Here is an 18,719-nt window from a genome sequence, read left to right as displayed (position 1 = left end):
GACACAGATACTAAAACTAAACACAGGTAGGCCTGCATATTGCAGCCCTCAAAGACAGGAAATAGAACACGACTTGGCAGCTCAGTAGCAAATACTAACTGAGGGAAATAGTTTGCTCAGGCGCCCTCCAATGGGTAAGGACGCCTTAAGAATCAGAGGTCTCTAGGCAATTGGCCAGGGACACCTTAGGGAGATGCACACAGACTCAATAAGAATCTGGATTTGCCAGCACTGCCCCCCTATGCACACAGCCAGGAAGTGTACACAGAGCAAGCAGCCATGAGGTACACGGCATGGAGCCAGCAGCAGACATATCTCACAGCATGGCCCGGAGTGAGTAAGTTGATGTATCAGGCAGGTGAGGGATAGAAGGCCATGCAGTGATGCCGGCAGGGTTGTTACAGTGATATATTCTGTGTATATTATATACACACAAGCAATTATTGACAGCTTTAAATGTTCAAACCCATAATACAGAGTCTGGAAGTAGAGTTGAGCGACTTTTACTTTTTTAGGATCGAGTCGGGTTTCACGACTTTGTCAAAAGTCGGGTCAGGTGAAATCGGCCGATTATTTAGAAAAGTCGGGGGCCGACCGAAACACGAAACCCAATGCAAGTCGATGGGGAATCAAAGTCGGCAGTCAGTGGAGGACAGGAAAACACCTACAGTGCCCATTTTAATGCCAAAAGCATCAATTCTTATTTCTTAAGCTTGTCAATCTTAATTTACTTTATAATAATAGTTAGGCATTGAAAACAGGGGGTCATTTGGCTAAAGTTGTGGGGGTTAGGGCTGGCTCAAGATTTTCGTGGGCCCAGGAAACGCAGAATACGTCACGGCGGTGGAGCAGGGAGAGGTAAGTATTTCAACTTTGCAAGTGCTGTGATCCTGAGCAAGCAGGGGGGGGCCCACTCGTTGGCACTTGGCACTGGCACAGGGGACCTCATAGTACGGTGGTGTGTTTGACGGCGGGTGGCGCCTCCCACTGCCAGAGACACTTTTGCGTACTATGAGGGGCCCTGTGCCAGTGACGTCGCCAACGAGTATGCCCCCCAAATTGATGAAGGAACCTGCACTTTCACCTGCACCTTCCTCTTTGTCCCCGTGTAAGGTGGTATAGTATGCGGGAAGGGGAGGCTGACTTTCAGCAGGGTCAGATTCAGGATTCAGGCTGTGTAGAGTGCAATGGGAATGTAGTGGTCTGGGTCAATGTACCAGCAGACTCATCTAGCAGTGGCTGGGCAATGGGCAGGATGAGGAGGAAACACAGATATAGGCCCAAATAGTAAAGTAGGCTAAATGCAGTTCAAAATTGGTAACAGGACTAAACAGGCGGCTTTGCTTTGTTCAGTGGAGGACATCTGTAATGAGTGGCGCAGACACAGTTTGTAGGCCCACAATAAAAACGAAGGCTAAATGCAGTTCAAAATTCGTAACAGGACTAAACAGGTGGCAGACCTTTGTTCAGTGGAGGACAACTGTAATGAGTGGCGCAGACACAGTTAGTAGGCCCAAAATAAAAAAGTAGGTTAAATGCAGTTCAAAATTGGTAACAGGACTAAACAGGCGGCATAGCTTTGTTCAGTGGAGGACAACTGTAATGAGTGAGTGGTGCAGACACAGTTTGTAGGCCCAAAATAAAAAAGTTGGCTAAATGCAGTTCAAAATTGGTAACAGGACTAAACAGGTGGCCTAGCTTTGTTCAGTGGAGGACAACTGTAATGAGTGGTAGACAGCCAGGCACAGTTAGCTTTTCTGACATTCCAGACGGATGATGTTTAAAAGCCTCTTGGTGATGATGTAAGTATACTGTATGTACTTAATCTTTATATATACGTAATACTTATATGTATTTATTAACCTTTGTGTGTTAGCTACATATACAAAAGGTTACGCACTCATACTATTCAATCATGCTATTCCTTGAATTTTGGACTTTGCAATAAAATTGTGTAGTATTGCAAGTATTAGCCTTCTTTAAAGTCGTAGCTGAACCTTAGTATTAAAACCATGGCAAATAAAATTGCCAAATTCTCTTGTAAATAATTCTGCAAAGAGGGAACCATCATACCATTAAAAAATACAAGTGGCTTTTCATGGGCCCATCCAGTATGTGGGTTTAAAGGTGTAATGGGGTGCATATGACTAGGCAGCAGGGCTGGCCTTACTGCCAATGTCTAAAATACAGGAGTATGGGAGTACAAAATGCATATTGTGAAGTGGATTTGCATGGGCCCATCCAGTATGTGGGTTCAAAGGCTTATTGGGGTGCATATGAATTGGTAGCAGGGCAGGCCTTGCATTCAATGCAACATCTTATGACAGGGTTATTGTGGTGCATTGTAATTCTTGGCAGTTGATCCACTCACAGCATAGGCTACAACAGATTAGAAGACCCACTGTTTCATAATGGCCCTTTAAGAAGATTAATGCCGCCTGATGCACCAGTGCTGCGTCTGAACTAAGCCCAAGTGGGAGAGGAAATTTTCAGTCTGGGGTTAAATATTTAGCCTTATAGGCAAGTCATTAACCTGTAAAGGATGTGCCTTAACAAATTTCCCAGCAAAATCCGTTTTGGTTTCGTTTTAATGTGTTTTTTGTGGCACCGGGAAAAATGGCATGAATCTCGGAAAAAAAATTAAATAAAACTGAACTAGGAGTAAGGATTGCTTCCAGGGGCGATCCCCATGATGTTCCTGTGTCATTTGAACAGTGTTTCCATCTTTTTCAGATGTTTTTAGACCTTAAAAAGGACCCCCGGGGGCAGGGCCGGCGTCAGCACCCGGGCAAGTGTCGGGGCCCTAACGAGAGAGGGGGGCCCACTCACGCTGTCATAGATACAGCTGGGAGAGCAGAGCAGGAGAACATGCTCTCTGCCCACAAAGTCACTGCTGGCTGCGTTCTCTTAACCCCTATGTGCCAGCTCTGACACAAGCATCTTCTCACTCAGTCATTGCAGCCAGGCAGGCACATAGGGGTTAAGAGAACGCAGCCAGTGTGACATTGTTTGTGGGCAGAGAGAGCACTTCTCCTGCTCTGCTCTCCGCCCCTGGCTGGCTGCAGTGCTGAACTTATCAGGCAGATTCTGGAGGCGCTCCTACCAGTGCCTGAGTGAGTGCAAAGGTATCCAGCAGTGGTTGCAGTTGGACTTGTGGCTCAGTCTGCTGCTGTCTGTCTCTGCTGCCTAAAAATGTGGGTGATGTCTGGAGGAGCAGCTGGTGGGGTGCAGTCTGCAACATGCAGCCGCCCAGCTCACCCAGAACCCCAGAATACATGCATGCTCCACCCGAACCTGCACCAGTGGGGTAGGAAGAAGCTTAACCCCTTCCCATCTGTATGAAGGTTATTGCTGAACCTTAAAGATAACAATCCGACCCGCATAAATGGGGTTAACCAGATGCCAGGAGGAAGGGGAGCTGCTGACATGGATAAAACTGAGCTGTGGGCTGTACGTTGGGGCCCCGTGGCCCCAGGCTGGTGATTGGAGGGACTCTGCCCAGTGCTGGCATGTGGGTGATTTCTGCTCCGGAGTCTCAGCTTCTCTCCTCCACATCACACTGTGCAGTCACAGCAACATTGGTTGTGTCTGTCCAGGTCCCAGCAGCTGCCACCGCTCCCACCACGGACATGGCATCACTTAACCCTTCCCCTGCAGCCACCGGCGACAAATCCACATTATTCCTTGATTAAATCAGGTTCCAACCAAATAGAGGAGCAGACATTTCCTGCTGCCATTAGGGTCCGGGAGGGGGTGACATTGGCTGCCCTGCTACTCTGTAGTGGGGGGTGACAAGTGTAACATGGGGTAACGATGACGGAGAAATGCACAGGATAATAGTGAGCACGACAGAGGGCAGTGAATGGTATGGAGCACTGCAAAAAGATCAGGGGGATCTACTATGAATAGATATAGAGTTCTCAGAAAATTAACACAAGTAAATCCAGATAGATAAATCTGAGTACTCAAAGGTAGTCCAAGAAAAAATATATTTATTAAGGTCACAACCGATCATACAGAATGCCAACGTTTCGGCTCATAAGGCCTTTATCAAGGCAAATTATCTGCAAAATAAACCCAAAGTAAATATATGGATATCAAACACATAAATATACTGACAGGTTGTGCACAGAAACAGAAAAATTCCATAATAATCGGACAAATTAAGTCCCATAAATTCAAGGTAGCTGTGGAGTGAAGGCATATCCTAAATAAAAAAGACGTAGGAAAAATTACATATACGTCAGGTATGTGATAGATAACATATGCGGATGCACCAAACAAATCACCTTAGGATCTAAACAAGACGGAGTGGAAAAAAAGGGGGGGAAGAAGTGGTACCAGGTAAAGCAAGAGAAGGAGAGGGAGAAGGGGGGGGGAGAAAAGGGGGGGAAAAGGGAGGGGGGGAAGGGGAAGGAAGGGAAGGGGAGAGGGGAAGGAAAAAAAGGGGGAGGTAAGGAAAAGGAAATAAGCAGGGGAGAAAAAAGAAAGAAAGGAAAATCCTTTCTTTCTTTTTTCTCCCCTGCTTTTTTCCTTACCTCCCCTTTTTTCCCTTCCCCTCTCCCCTTCCCTTCCTTCCTTGCCCTTCCCCCCCCCTCCCTTTTCCCCCCCTTTTTCTCCCCTCCCCCCTTCTCCCTCTCCTTCTCTTGCTTTACCTGGTACCACTTCTTCCCCCCCTTTTTTTTCCACTCCGTCTTGTTTAGATCCTAAGGTGATTTGTTTGGTGCATCCGCATATGTTATCTATCACATACCTGACGTATATGTAATTTTTCCTACGTCTTTTTTATTTAGGACTAGATGGCAGCCCGATTCTAAAGAATCGGGAGTCTAGAATCCATATATACTTTATTTATTCAAATGTAAGAATAATACAATAATAAATAAATTAATAAATAATAGTAAGAAAGAACAAAAATAATAGGCAGTATATGGAGAAAACACCAAACAAAAGTTCAAAATTGGTGTGAAAATGTCACTGAACCACTTCACAACTAAATATATATAGTTTTGGTAAATGGTATTATCATTTTTTTGACGAAATTCGTCAGGAGCTTGAAGAGCAACGTCACTGGGCCCGCCTCCACGCAGTAGAAACTTGCTGTGAGGTAAAAATTCAAAAATCACACCAAAATGGCGGGCGGAGTGTGTCACAGTACGGCACGTTTCTGATTGGTCGCTCGCAGCAGGCGGCAATCAATCAGACACTGGACACTGTTGACGTCACTTATCTCCGGACATTAGCTCCGGACATTAGCTCCGGACATTAGCTCCGGACAAAGCCACGGAAGTTGGCACAAATTGCAGGAAGTAGTATTCTAGGCAATTATATATTAGACTAGATGGCAGCCCGATTCTAAAGAATCGGGAGTCTAGAATCCATATATACTTTATTTATTCAAATGTAAGAATAATACAATTAATAAATAATAGTAAGAAAGAACAAAAAATGGCTGCACTCACCAGCTCTTGACAATTCTTGTTATTTAAGGTACAGTTACACAGGATCCATGAACATGCTTATGAGGGGAGGGATGAAAGACATCAGACGACAACTTTGCGTGTTGTGGCAAATGCCACGGTTCTTTGCTTAAGAACAATAATGTAAATAATAAATAATATGTATCAATAACTATGTATATTGGTATGTTCTATGACATTTTAAAATATTTCATTATTATGTGGAAAGGCTCTTAGTACCCATACTGGCGCATACTTGTGTGCCCATCAGGTATTTTCACAGTAATTTTACATCTGATGGGTTGGTATGAAACGTTTTTAATCATCTCTTGGGCTTAGCTAAGCCTTCATTTTAAATAATTCTAATAGGTACAACAGAAATAAAAGCCTTTTTGTGTACCCAAATTTTTTGTGTTTATTTTTACAGAAGTGTAAAAGCCATCAGCAGCTTTGGGCTCTGTGTCATTAGTATCCTTACTATTAGAGCTCATGTTGGCTAAGCTAAACAGCTTTAAGCGTAGTGGTGGCAAACAACAGGTTAATAAGAGGCAGTGTCAGGTAGTAGGAAAATAGCCAGTTAATAATAGGCAATAGTTCTTTGCAGGAAAGAGCAGGCCGGAGCGAGCCGTCCCACCCCCCCGCAGACTTAGTACGTGCAGGCCGTCATGACAGGGGTTTGGGAGGGAGAGATAGTAGGGGAAGGGGTTAATTAGGGGAGGTGGGGTTAAGTATGTGGCAGGGGTTTATAAGGTATGGGTGGGGGTGGGGCTTACCAGTTCCCGCTCTGGAGCACCGAGGAGATCCAAGGAGAGAGAGGCCATGTCCGGGATCGAGGGCGTTCTACAGCAGCTGCGGGCGGCAGCGGAGAGCCAGCCTCCAGGATGGATAGAGGCCCAGGTGGCCAGTATACTGGGCTGCGGCGGTGATGGTGGCAGCGGCAGCCGAGGAGCACAGACGGCGACCGGCGGTGAGCGGCCCTCCCGGCGCGTGCGGCCTCCTCAACGGCTGTCCCCGGATCCAATTCATCCCCAGCGACGGCTTAGAAGTCCCTCCAGGGACCCTCCGGACCGAGTGCCCGCCGCCAAGCGTCCCAGTAGGGCCCGGTCCGGGAGGAACACTCAGGCAGCGACGGGGCCTGCAGCGGTGGTTAGGCCTGCTCCCTCAGCCCAGGGGGCGGGGTCTGCGCGCGCTGGAGAGCGAAGCGCCGGTGACGTCACGGGGGGGGCGCCGCAGTGCAGCTGCTGCTGGACGTTCTGCTCCTGTCTCTGCAGCCAGACAGCGGGGGAGAGCTAGTACGGTAGCGGACGGCAGTGCCCCTTCTTCCCCTATGCGGCCGGGCCCGTCCAGCACAAAAATTATGGCCAGACAGCGGGGGAGAGCCGGTTATGCAGCGGCCGGCAGCGCAGCTTCTTCCCCTGTGAGGCCGGGCCAGCATTCCAGTTGCTCCAACCGGATTACAAGACAGACCCAGAGGAAGTACTGGTCGGGCGTCACCAGGGCCTGGAAGGTACGATGGGCTTGTGCCGGGCAGCTCTTCCCACCGGGCCGCATCAGGATCTCCAGTGTCGGGCCGAGACGGGGCCGCATCATCACGTTCGTCATCATGAGGGAGGACGCAACCTCGTGGGTCTTCACGGAGTGGACCAGGAGCCGAGGACAGCGGGATGAGCAGGACGTCCGCGGCTGGGGGGACCTCCGTTCCTCTGCAGCTGGGTGAGCAAGATTCCATGTCTCTTTTGTCACAAACACGATTGTTTTTCCCGGTCGTGGGGGATAGGCAGGCAGATGGGGTAGGGGCTAGGGGGGAGCAGGCGGGGTCCCGGTCGGTTCCGGGGAGCGAGGGGGTAGGTGAGTTATTGTCTAGCGTCCGTGAGTTGCTCGCGAGGTTGGGTGGCGTTAGGTCGGTGCCGTCCCCGTTGGCTGCATGGGTTGGTGCTGCGGATGTGGGTATAGGGGCATCTGGGATGGGTGGGTTGGCACCCAGCAGTTCAAGTGTCCCGGTGTTGGTGTCGGTGCAGACTGAAAAGGAGAAGGAAGGCGGGATTTGTTTAGATGACAAAGCGCGGGGCGAGGTTTTCGTATGTTTTGAGGGGCCGCTTGGGGCCCATTTGAAGAAGGAAGTAAGGGAGAAGATATGGAAAGATGAGTACGTAGAAATTTTTTCGCTTCTTCCCTTAGAAAAGTTCAATTTAGATAAGAGCAAAAAAGAGGACAGTAAGAAGGAGGATGAAGAAAAACGGAGGTGGCGCCTCATTCCGCAGACTTTTGTGAACTGGCTGCAAGCGTTTGCAATTTTGGCTAGCGTTGTGGGTGAGAAGGCGCCGGAAAATTGTTCGGCGCTCTTCTGTTACATGGATTCGATAGGCGAGGCGCACAGGGCGTACGGGGGTCAGGCTTGGCTCCGGTACGATGAGCAGTTTAGGCAGCGGAAGGCGGTTCGTCCGGCGATCCGGTGGGATCAGAAGGACATTGGTCTGTGGTTGCGAGTGATGGCGCCCACAAAGTTTGGTCACTCCTTTCAAGGGGGGGCCGGAAACGCCGGCCAGACCTCAGCACACGGCAGTTCAGGATCGGGTAGTCAGTCTGGCCAAGCGAGCCAGAGACACGGCCTGTGCTGGCAGTTTAACGACGGCCAGTGCAAATTTGGGGCTACCTGTAAATTCAAGCACGTGTGCTCGCATTGCAGTGGATCCTCCCATGGGGCCGCGAAATGCTTCAAAAAGAAGGCTAAGCCTGACGGGAATCCAAAAGGGGGTGACGCCGGTGAGGCTGGACGAGATGGCCCCCTTTCTAGATAGGTTTCCAGACAGGCCGAAGGCGGAGCTGTTGTTTTCGGGCTTTCGGGATGGTTTTCGGATTCCGGCCCCTGCGTTTAGTATTCCGCAAGTTGTAAGGAATCTGAAGTCGGCTGTGCTACACGCGGCGGTAGTGTCGGAAAAGTTGAGCAAGGAAGTGGCGTTGGGTAGGATGGCTTGTCCTTTTCCCACTCCACCCCTGGAAGATTTGGTTATTTCCCCGTTGGGTGTGGTTCCAAAGAAAGAGCCTAACAAGTTTAGGTTAATTCATCATTTGTCTTACCCTAAGGGGCGATCTGTGAATGACGGAATAGATCCGGAGCTTTGTTCCGTGGTTTATACGTCTTTCGATGAGGCTACGCATTTGGTACGTAGATGCGGCAAGGGAGCATTGTTGGCTAAGACAGATATTGAATCGGCGTTTCGGTTACTTCCTGTCCATCCGGACAGCGTTAGATTGTTAGGTTGTTACTGGGACCAAGGGTTTTATGTTGACAGATGTTTGCCGATGGGTTGTTCGTTGTCCTGCGCTTATTTTGAGGCCTTTAGTTCGTTTTTGGAGTGGGTCGTTCGGGAGGTGTCTGGTTTGGATTACATCATCCATTATTTGGATGATTTTTTGTGTATTGGACCTGCTCAATCTAGTTGTTGTGAAATGGCGTTACAGACTGTGATTTGGGTGGCCAAGCGGTTCGGTGTTCCGCTGGCGCCAGAGAAAACGGAGGGGCCCAGTACGTGTATTTCATTTTTAGGCATTGTCATTGACACGGTAGCGTGGGAGTTTCGGTTACCCGAGGAGAAGGTGGTCGGTTTGAAAAGCGAGGTGGCTCGAGCGCGTCGCTTGAAGAAGTTGCCTCTGCGGGAAGTTCAGTCTCTTCTTGGCAAATTGAACTTTGCGTGCAGAATTATCCCAATGGGGAGAGTGTTTTCCCGGAGGCTCGCAGGTGCTACGGCGGGGGTGAAGGCTCCCCATCATTTCGTGCGCTTATCCAGTGAGCACAAAGCGGATTTGGAGGTGTGGGATAGTTTTTTGGCACGGTACAATGGTCGATCGCTTTTAATGGAGGAGGTGGTTGGCAATCATGATTTGGAGTTGTTCACGGATGCGTCGGGTGGGATTGGTTTTGGCGCCTTTTTTGGTGGTCGATGGTGTGCCTCCAGGTGGCCGGACGACTGGTTCGGTTCCGGGCTGGTAAAAAACGTGACTTTATTGGAGATTTTTCCCATTTTGGTGGCGGTTTATCTGTGGAAAGAGGATTTGTGCAATCGCCGGGTACGGTTTAATTGCGACAACATGGCAGTCGTCTGTGTTATCAACAGTTTGACGGCATCGTCCCCTCCAGTTATTCGGGTTCTGCGGCAGTTAGTTTTGTTCTGCTTGTCTATTAATGCTTATGTTTCGGCAACACACGTGCCTGGTGTTGAGAACTCCATCGCTGACTCTTTGTCTCGGTTTCAGTGGGAGCGTTTCCGTGCTTTGGCTCCGGAGGCGGAGGAGACGGGTCGGGATTGCCCGCAGGAACTCTGGAACGTGGTATCCGGGCTGCAGGACCTTTGATTCAGGCGTCTTTGGCACCCAGCACGTGGGCAGCATACCGGTCGGTGTGGTGCGATTGGGAGTCCTGGTTGGTGTCTTGTAGGGTGGAGATGAGGGGCGACGATCAAGTGGGGGCCCTGTTGTTATGGTTGAGACGTGGTGCCGATGATGGTTGGTCGGCGTCTAAAGTTGAGAGGATTCGGTCAGCTTTGGCTTTTGGTTTTCAGCTTAGAGGTTTACGGGATTTAACGAAGTTGTTTTTAGTAAGGCAGGCGGTGAAGGGATTTACAAGGAGGGCGAGTAAGGGCGATCTAAGGCGCCCGATTTCCTTTGGCTTGCTGGAACGAATAGGTGTGAAGCTCAGTGAGATTTGCACATCTGACTTTGAAGTGGCTCTTTTCCGTTTAGCATTTTCGCTGGCATTTTTTGGCGCGCTGCGGGTGAGTGAGATCGTGTCGCCTAGCACGTGCGTGCAAGGGGGACTTTTGGCTAGGGATGTGGTGTTGACCGAAAGGGGTTTACAATTTTGGTTGCGTAGATCGAAGACCGATCAGGAGGGTAGAGGCAAACGTGTGGTTTTGGGCTCTGTCGTGGGTTCGCTCATGTGTCCCGTTGGTTGCTGGGAGGCTTTTAGTTGTTTTCAGCCGTCTAAAGAGGGCCCTTTGTTGTGTCATGAAAATGGGTCCTTTTTGTCCAAGTTTCAATTTGTGGCGGTGCTTAGACGGGCTCTAGGGGAGTTGGGATTAGATGCTTCTCGATTTGCCTCTCACTCATTCCGAATTGGGGCCGCGACTGAGGCGGCTTTAGGAGGTTTAGCACCGGAAGCGGTGCAACGAATTGGGAGATGGAAGTCGCGGCGTTATAAGAGCTACGTGAGACCTTAAACGGGGGTTGAGGGGAAGATGGTGTTTTTCTCGATGTTGTTGTGCTTGAAGTACGGTTATGGATTTAAGTTGTTATGTATTTTTCAGGTTCCAATCCCCTGTTGATTTGGATCGTCGGCCACTCGTACGTGTATTGGGGCGCGAGACGGGCGGACGTTCGGCGCGACGGTCGACAGCTCAGGTTCTCCAAAGAGGTGGCCGTGGTCAGATGGTTGGGCTTTCGGGGATTGGGCTGGAATGAGGTCTTGAAAGAAGTGCATAACAATGCTCGTCTAGATAGAATTCCAGACATTTTGGTGTTGCACGTTGGAGGAAACGATTTGGGGATTCGCCCCTGTCTGGAGCTGATAAGGGATATAAAACATGACCTTCTCAGATTGTGGGCGTCTTTTGGTGATGTGTTGGTGGTTTGGTCAGACATTGTTCCAAGGAGATGTTGGAGGCACGCCAGATCTGCGGATAAGGTCAATAAAGCCAGGATTAAGGTTAATCGGGCGGTTGCCAAGTTTGTGGTAAAGAATGGAGGTTTGTTTGTCCGTCATTTGGAACTGGAACAGGGTGGAGTGGACTTCCTCCTGGGTGATGGTGTTCACCTGAACGCTGTGGGCACGGACTTATGGGCTTTGGATTTACAAAACGGTATTGAAAGGGCAATAGCGGTGAAGTGTGGTGGGGTCTCGGGTATTTAAGGTATTTAAATACCCTCGTTGTGGTGGTGGGAGGGGTCCTTGAAGTTGGTGATAAATTGGCCTGGGGGATCCGTCGGGGTACGGATCCTTCAGTGGGTGGAAACTTGTTTTTCGGGTCTGGTGGTTCTGGGGGGGGGGATCTTGGCAACGGTGGGCCGGATCACCAGGTTAAAAGTGGACATGGTTAACCCTTCGGGGTAGTTTGGTGCTTCCGAGCCTGGGTGGTTACGGCTGGGAGTAAATATATGGTATGTTTCTGTCCACTCCCTGTTATGGTTAACCACCAGTTTGGAGCTTCAAGGACTCCTCCCCTATGTAATTTATTCTTGTTGTATGTTATAATAAAGGCCACTGTGGCCAATTATAATCCAAGATCAGAGTCTGTCGTTATTTGGTGGGGGGTTTGGGGACGAAATAACTGAAGGTTAGGTATAAAATGGGGGGGGGGGGAGGTCATCCCTTCGTGGGATCGACCAATAGCAATGTCAAGAGCAGGCCGGAGCGAGCCGTCCCACCCCCCCGCAGACGGCGTACGTGCAGGCCGTCATGACAGGGGTTTGGGAGGGAGAGATAGTAGGGGAAGGGGTTAATTAGGGGAGGTGGGGTTAAGTATGTGGCAGGGGTTTATAAGGTATGGGTGGGGGTGGGGCTTGCCAGTTCCCGCTCTGGAGCACCGAGGAGATCCCGCCCGCCCGCCCTTGTTTTATCGTGTTTTGTATTGTTGCATTTTCGTTTAATTGTTTTGGGTCATAGTGGCTCGAGGCGGTGGGAGGGGTCCTTGAAGTTGGTGATAAATTGGCCTGGGGGATCCGTCGGGGTACGGATCCTTCAGTGGGTGGAAACTTGTTTTTCGGGTCTGGTGGTTCTGGGGGGGATCTTGGCAACGGTGGGCCGGATCCCCAGGTTAAAAGTGGACATGGTTAACCCTTCGGGGTAGTTTGGTGCATCCGAGCCTGGGTGGTTACGGCTGGGAGTAAATATATGGTATGTTTCTGTCCACTCCCTGTTATGGTTAACCACCAGTTTGGAGCTTCAAGGACTCATCCCCTATGTCATTTATTCTTGTTGTATGTTATAATAAAGGCCACTGTGGCCAATTATAATCCAAGATCAGAGTCTGTCGTTATTTGGTGGGGGGTTTGGGGACGAAATAACTGAAGGTTAGGTATAAAATGGGGGGGGGGAGGTCATCCCTTCGTGGGATCGACCAATAGCAATGTCATGCAGATATTAATAAATAGGCAGTTTATATTGCAGAGAAATTGCTGGGCAATAATGGACAATGTCCTTATGTGGCAAATAATAGAGCAATATACCCAATGTGGCAAAGAAGAGGTTAATAAACGGCAGTCTCTCAGTATAACAGTCAGTGAATAATAGGCAGTATATGGAGAAAACACCAAACAAAAGTTCAAAATTGGTGTGAAAATGTCACTGAACCACTTCACAACTAAATATATATAGTTTTGGTAAATGGTATTATCATTTTTTTGACGAAATTCGGCAGGAGCTTGAAGAGCAACGTCACTGGGCCCGCCTCCACGCAGTAGAAACTTGCTGTGAGGTAAAAATTCAAAAATCACACCAAAATGGCGGGCGGAGTGTGTCACAGTACGGCACGTTTCTGATTGGTCGCTCGCAGCAGGCGGCAACCAATCAGACACTGGACACTGTTGACGTCACTTATCTCCGGACATTAGCTCCGGACATTAGCTCCGGACATTAGCTCCGGACAAAACCACGGAAGTTGGCACAAATTGCAGGAAGTAGTATTCTAGGCAATTAATCTCCGGACATTAGCTCCGGACATTAGCTCCGGACAAAGCCACGGAAGTTGGCACAAATTGCAGGAAGTAGTATTCTAGGCAATTATATATTAGATATGCCTTCACTCCACAGCTACCTTGAATTTATGGGACTTAATTTATCCGATTATTATGGAATTTCTGTTTCTGTGCACAACCTGTCAGTATATTTATGTGTATGATCTAATATATAATTCCCTAGAATACTACTTCCTGCAATTTGTGCCAACTTCCGTGGCTTTGTCCGGAGCTAATGTCCGGAGATAAGTGACGTCAACAGTGTCCAGTGTCTGATTGGTTGCCGCCTGCTGCGAGCGACCAATCAGAAACGTGCCGTACTGTGACACACTCCGCCCGCCATTTTGGTGTGATTTTTGAATTTTTACCTCACAGCAAGTTTCTACTGCGTGGAGGCGGGCCCAGTGACGTTGCTCTTCAAGCTCCTGCCGAATTTCGTCAAAAAAATGATAATACCATTTACCAAAACTATATATATTTAGTTGTGAAGTGGTTCAGTGACATTTTCACACCAATTTTGAACTTTTGTTTGGTGTTTTCTCCATATACTGCCTATTATTTTTGTTCTTTCTTACTATTATTTATTAATTGTATTATTCTTACATTTGAATAAATAAAGTATATATGGATTCTAGACTCCCGATTCTTTAGAATCGGGCTGCCATCTAGTATCCATATATTTACTTTGGATTTATTTTGCAGATAATTTGCCTTGATAAAGGCCTTATGAGCCGAAACGTTGGCATTCTGTATGATCGGTTGTGACCTTAATAAATATATTTTTTCTTGGACTACCTTTGAGTACTCAGATTTATCTATCTGGATTTACTTATGGTATGGAGCAGTCAGGGGGTGGGCTGCAGGATCCCCCCATACTGTACATGACTGCTCGGAACAGGGAGGCGTTTAATGAGCGTCTAAGGACGGGGCACTAATTGGGTCATTAGGGTTTGTGGAAAGGATTCAGCATCAGGTCCCTCATTAATGCCCGAACCGCCTGTTACTTTGTAGCACAGATCTGTTGGGGCCGCAAAACCAAACAATGTTGTTTATGTAGAAAAGTCTTTGTTTCATAGAAAAACTCAAAACAGAAAAGATTTTCTGATACAACAACGCCCTGCTCACGACACTGCACAGCACCTCTCCTGTATATATAAACTGCACAGCACCTCTCCCCCTGTATATATACACACTGCACAGTACCGCTCCTCCTGTATATAAACATTGCACAGCACCTTTCCTCCTGTATATATACACTGCACAGCACCTCTCCTGTATATATACACTGCACCTTTCCTCCTGTCCTATATATACACTGCACAGCACCTTTCCTCCTGTATGTATACACTGCACAGCACCTCTCCTGTATATATACACTGCACAGCACCTTTCCTCCTGTATATATATACACAGCACAGTACCACTCCTCCTGTCCTGTATATAAATACACTGCAGAATTTACAATAGCTGTCACTCATGTAAGAAGTGAAATCTGGCATTGTACTATACATTTCTCTGCCGTATCTGTGCATCATAAATCGGGGTATGTGTTAAAGGGGGGGGCCACTGAGACTCTTTCGCCCGGGGCCCTCGAAAACCTGGAGCCTGCCCTGCCCGGGGGGGATAGCAGTAAAAATACTCGGGTCTCCTATAGACTTACATTGGGCTCGTTGCTCGGGTCGAGTATCCGAGTATTACAATCTGCTCGAGCAACGAGCACCCAAGCATTTTAGTGCTCGCTCATTACTACACATTGCCTGATGATCCTGCATGTGTCCCAACAGGTATGTGGGATATATCGCCATCGGCACTCGATCCCTAAAATATGGGAGTGGCGCCCTGCAAAAGTTTTGCAGGGTATGCAACATAACCCTAGCTCTATCATTAATTACTTATAACTAATTGTGAAACCTGACTTGGTATTTGCAAGCGAGTATTTTTTGCAAGGAGTGGTCAGTTATTGTTTTTTTGGTTGTTTTTTTTTTTTTGCTTTTCCTCAAATCTACCACATACTTCCAGAGATATGGGCCTTTTTGTTTGGTTCTATTTTTTTGTTTGTCTTTACTAAGGCCGGTTTCACACGTCAGTGGCTCCGGTACGTGAGGTGACAGTTTCCTCACGTACCGGAGACACTGACTCACGTAGACACATTAAAATCAATGTGTCTCTGCACATGTCAGCGTGTTTTCACGGACCGTGTGTCCGTTTGAAAAACACGGAGGCATGTCAGTGTTCGTGGGAGCGCACGTATTACACGGACCCATTAAAGTCAATGGGTCCGTGTAAAACACGTACCGCACACGGATGCTGTCCGTGTGCAGTCCGTGTCCCCTGCAGGAGACAGCGCTACAGTAAGCGCTGTCCCCCCAGTGTGGTGCTGAAGCCGCCATTCATTTCTTCTCTCAAGCAGCGTTCGCTGGAGAAAAGATATGAAAAATCTTTTTTTTTTTTTTTGGTGTTTGAAAAAAAAGATCCCTGTCCCCAACCCCCTCCCGCCCCCTGTGCGCCCCCCCGCTGTTAATAAAATACTTACCCGGCTCCCTCGCTGCTTCTTCTCCTCGCCGCAGCTTCTCCTGTATGAGCGGTCACGTGGTACCGCCCATTACAGTGATGAATATGCGGCTCCACCTCCCATAGCAAACGCTGCTGGAGAGAAGAAATGGTGGCTTCAGCACCAGATGCAGGGGACAGCGCTTAACTGTAGCGCTGTCTCCTGCACGGTGCGTGTGGTACCCAGTCAGCACATGGATGCCGCACGTGTGCCACACTGATGTGCCACATGAGCACACGGACACGGATAATTCCGGTACCGATTTTTCCGGTAACGTAATTATCTGGACGTGTGAGACTGGCCTAAGGGGTGTTGCTCACTAGATAGATGCATAGCAGCCTAAAAGACACATCCCCAGAGATTCCTGTGAGCACTGAAAAAAGGCCTGATATCTCTGGAACTGAATGGCAGATTTAAACAAACAAACTGGAACACACAAGTAAAGCAGCAGGAATAAAATTAGAGTAAATCTGGCCACCCAAAATTTCAACTAAATCAACAAACACTTTGATATATATTTTCTAAAGTTTACTAGCAATATCCACCCTGAAAAAGTTGTATATGGGGTAAGTCAGGGGTCCCCAACTCCAGTCCTCAAGGCCCACCAACAGGTCATGTTTTCAGGATTTCCTTTGCATTGCACAGGTGATGCAATTATTACCTGGGGAAGACTAAGGAAATCCTGAAAACAAGACATGTTGGTGGGCCTTGAGGACTGGAGTTGGGGACCTCTGGGGTAAGTCACCGAACCTTGATTTTACTCCAAACCTGCTAGTTATGGTTCAGGGACAGGATCCATCACTTATTGTAAAACTTTGTGAGGTGAAAGAAGGCCAAAATATAACACTTTCTCAAGTATCTATTTTAGCTAAATTTACAAATGTAACTATTAATTTCCCATAGTATAAAGTTATATGGAGCACTATATAAATCGATTACTGTCTGTTATTGTGTACGAAAAGGAGGCTAGAAACCGCAACACAGGTAAAACCTGTCACAGCTATTCTGTGTATATAGTGAAAGACTCAAAGTACCTTAAAGGCAACCTGTCGTGTCAACAGATTAGCCCCATATCTGCAGGTTGATATTTTTTTTACATGACAGGTTCCCTTTAAAGGGTACTTTGAGTGTTTCACTATATACACAGACGAAAAGTTATGTTTCTACTATGGGAAGCAGGGAACCTGTAATTTAAAAAAAAAAACTATTTTCCTGCAAATAAGGGGTTCATTTTAAGGTTAGTAGCGTTGTGAAGCTGTCCGGTGCCTGCACAGAGAGCCTCGCTGCCGGGAGGAAACGTACTTTATTCCTCCCGGCAGTCTCGGGTCTTCAGTCAGAGGTGTAGCTACAGTCAGCGCTAAGTACATGGTGAGTGTTGTCTGTAGGCTCAGCAACAGTGGAGACTGAAGCCGTGTAGGCCCACCCCATGACTGAAAATATGAGGCGGCCGGTAGAAATAAAGCTAATTTTATCCCAGCATCCAGGCTCTCAGTGGGTATGTTCAGAACACTATGAACCTTAAGATTAAAGGTACCGTCACATTAAGCGACGCTGCAGCGATCTAGACAATGATGCCGATCGCTGCAGCGTCGCTGTTTGGTCGCTGGAGAGCTGTCAGACTGACAGCTCTCCAGCGACCAAGGATCCCGAAGTCCCCGGGTAGCCAGGGTAAACATCGGGTTACTAAGCGCAGGGCCGCACTTAGTAACCCGATGTTTACCCTGGTTACCATTGTAAAAGTAAAAAAAAAAACTACATACTTACATTCCTGTCGCGTCCCCCGGCGTCATCTTCCCTGCACTGTGTAAGCGCTGGCCGGAAAGCAGAGCGGTGACGTCACCGCTGTGCTCTGCTTTACGGCCGGCCGGCGCTGACACTGGGGGACGCAGGGAAGCTGACGCTGAGGAACGTGACAGGAATGTAAGTATGTAGTGTTTTTTTTTTTACTTTTACATTGGTAACCAGGGTAAACATCGGGTTACTAAGCGCGGCCCTGCGGTTAGTAACCCGATGTTTACTCTGGTTACCAGTGAAGACATCGCTGAATCGGCGTCACACACGCCGATTCAGCAATGTCAGCGGGTGATCCAGCGACGAAATAAAGTCCTGGACTTTCCCCAGCGACCAACGATCTCCCAGCAGGGGCCTGATCGTTGGTCGCTGTCACACAGAACGATTTAGTTAACGATATCGTTGCTACATCACAAAAAGCAACGATATCGTTATGTGTGACGGTACCTTAAACCTATATCTGCAGTTAATAGTGTTTATTTTACATGGTAGGTTCCCTCTAAAAAGCAGCTAAGTTTCCATAGTAGACTGAGCTTTTACAAGCAGCTATATTCCCACGTAGAGGATTACTTTTCAGAAACAACCATGCCTTCTCTTGCAGGTTAACTGTTTTTCAGTGTTAAGCGAGTGTGGTCAGATAAGGTGCTATCCGGACATGCTCATGTGGTAATAGAGTATCTCCGGCGTGCTCGAATACTGTGTGCGAGTCGCCGCGGCTGCATGTCTTGTCACAGGATGGCAGCTGCAACACATGCCAGAATTGTATGTTTTCCCCATAGAGTTGCATTAAATATTGAAAATCCATAGGCACGTCTTTAGTGTAAATTCACTACAAACACATCTACTCCATACATGGCTGTATAAAGAAAGTTTTGTCAAAGCCAAATACCAGTATGTAAAAAAATGTTTTATTAAAGCATGAGAAACTAAAGAGAGGCAAAAAAAGGTCTAAAATGCTTGTGAAAGAAGGCACGCAACCTTGGTTACCTAATAGGTGCAGAAAACCTGTCCCAAAATGCTCATTGTGGGCAGGTAGCTTTAGATACAGTGTTTACCTGTATTTTCATTCAATACTTTACACTAACATTACTCGAACGATAACTATAGGAACCAAATTAATATACATGTTATAAATTCTCACAGCTCTTCAGCTTGGCCTGTTAGGGGGTAATGGTGATCGCATGTCACAA

The 18,719-nt window shown here is 47.9% G+C and overlaps 1 protein-coding gene across 1 annotated transcript in view; it reads right to left on the bottom strand.

The window, feature by feature from the left end:
* The window catches only part of LOC138669858 (endothelin-2-like), a 56,442-nt gene that overhangs the window by 35,331 nt on the left and 2,392 nt on the right, over positions 1-18,719 (bottom strand). The window lies entirely within an intron of this gene.

The sequence above is a fragment of the Ranitomeya imitator genome, chromosome 3 (assembly GCF_032444005.1).
Source record: "Ranitomeya imitator isolate aRanImi1 chromosome 3, aRanImi1.pri, whole genome shotgun sequence".
Taxonomy (NCBI): Eukaryota; Metazoa; Chordata; class Amphibia; order Anura; family Dendrobatidae; genus Ranitomeya; species Ranitomeya imitator.
Note: the sequence above shows the minus strand (reverse complement) of the source record. Positions and strands in the feature narration are given on the sequence as shown.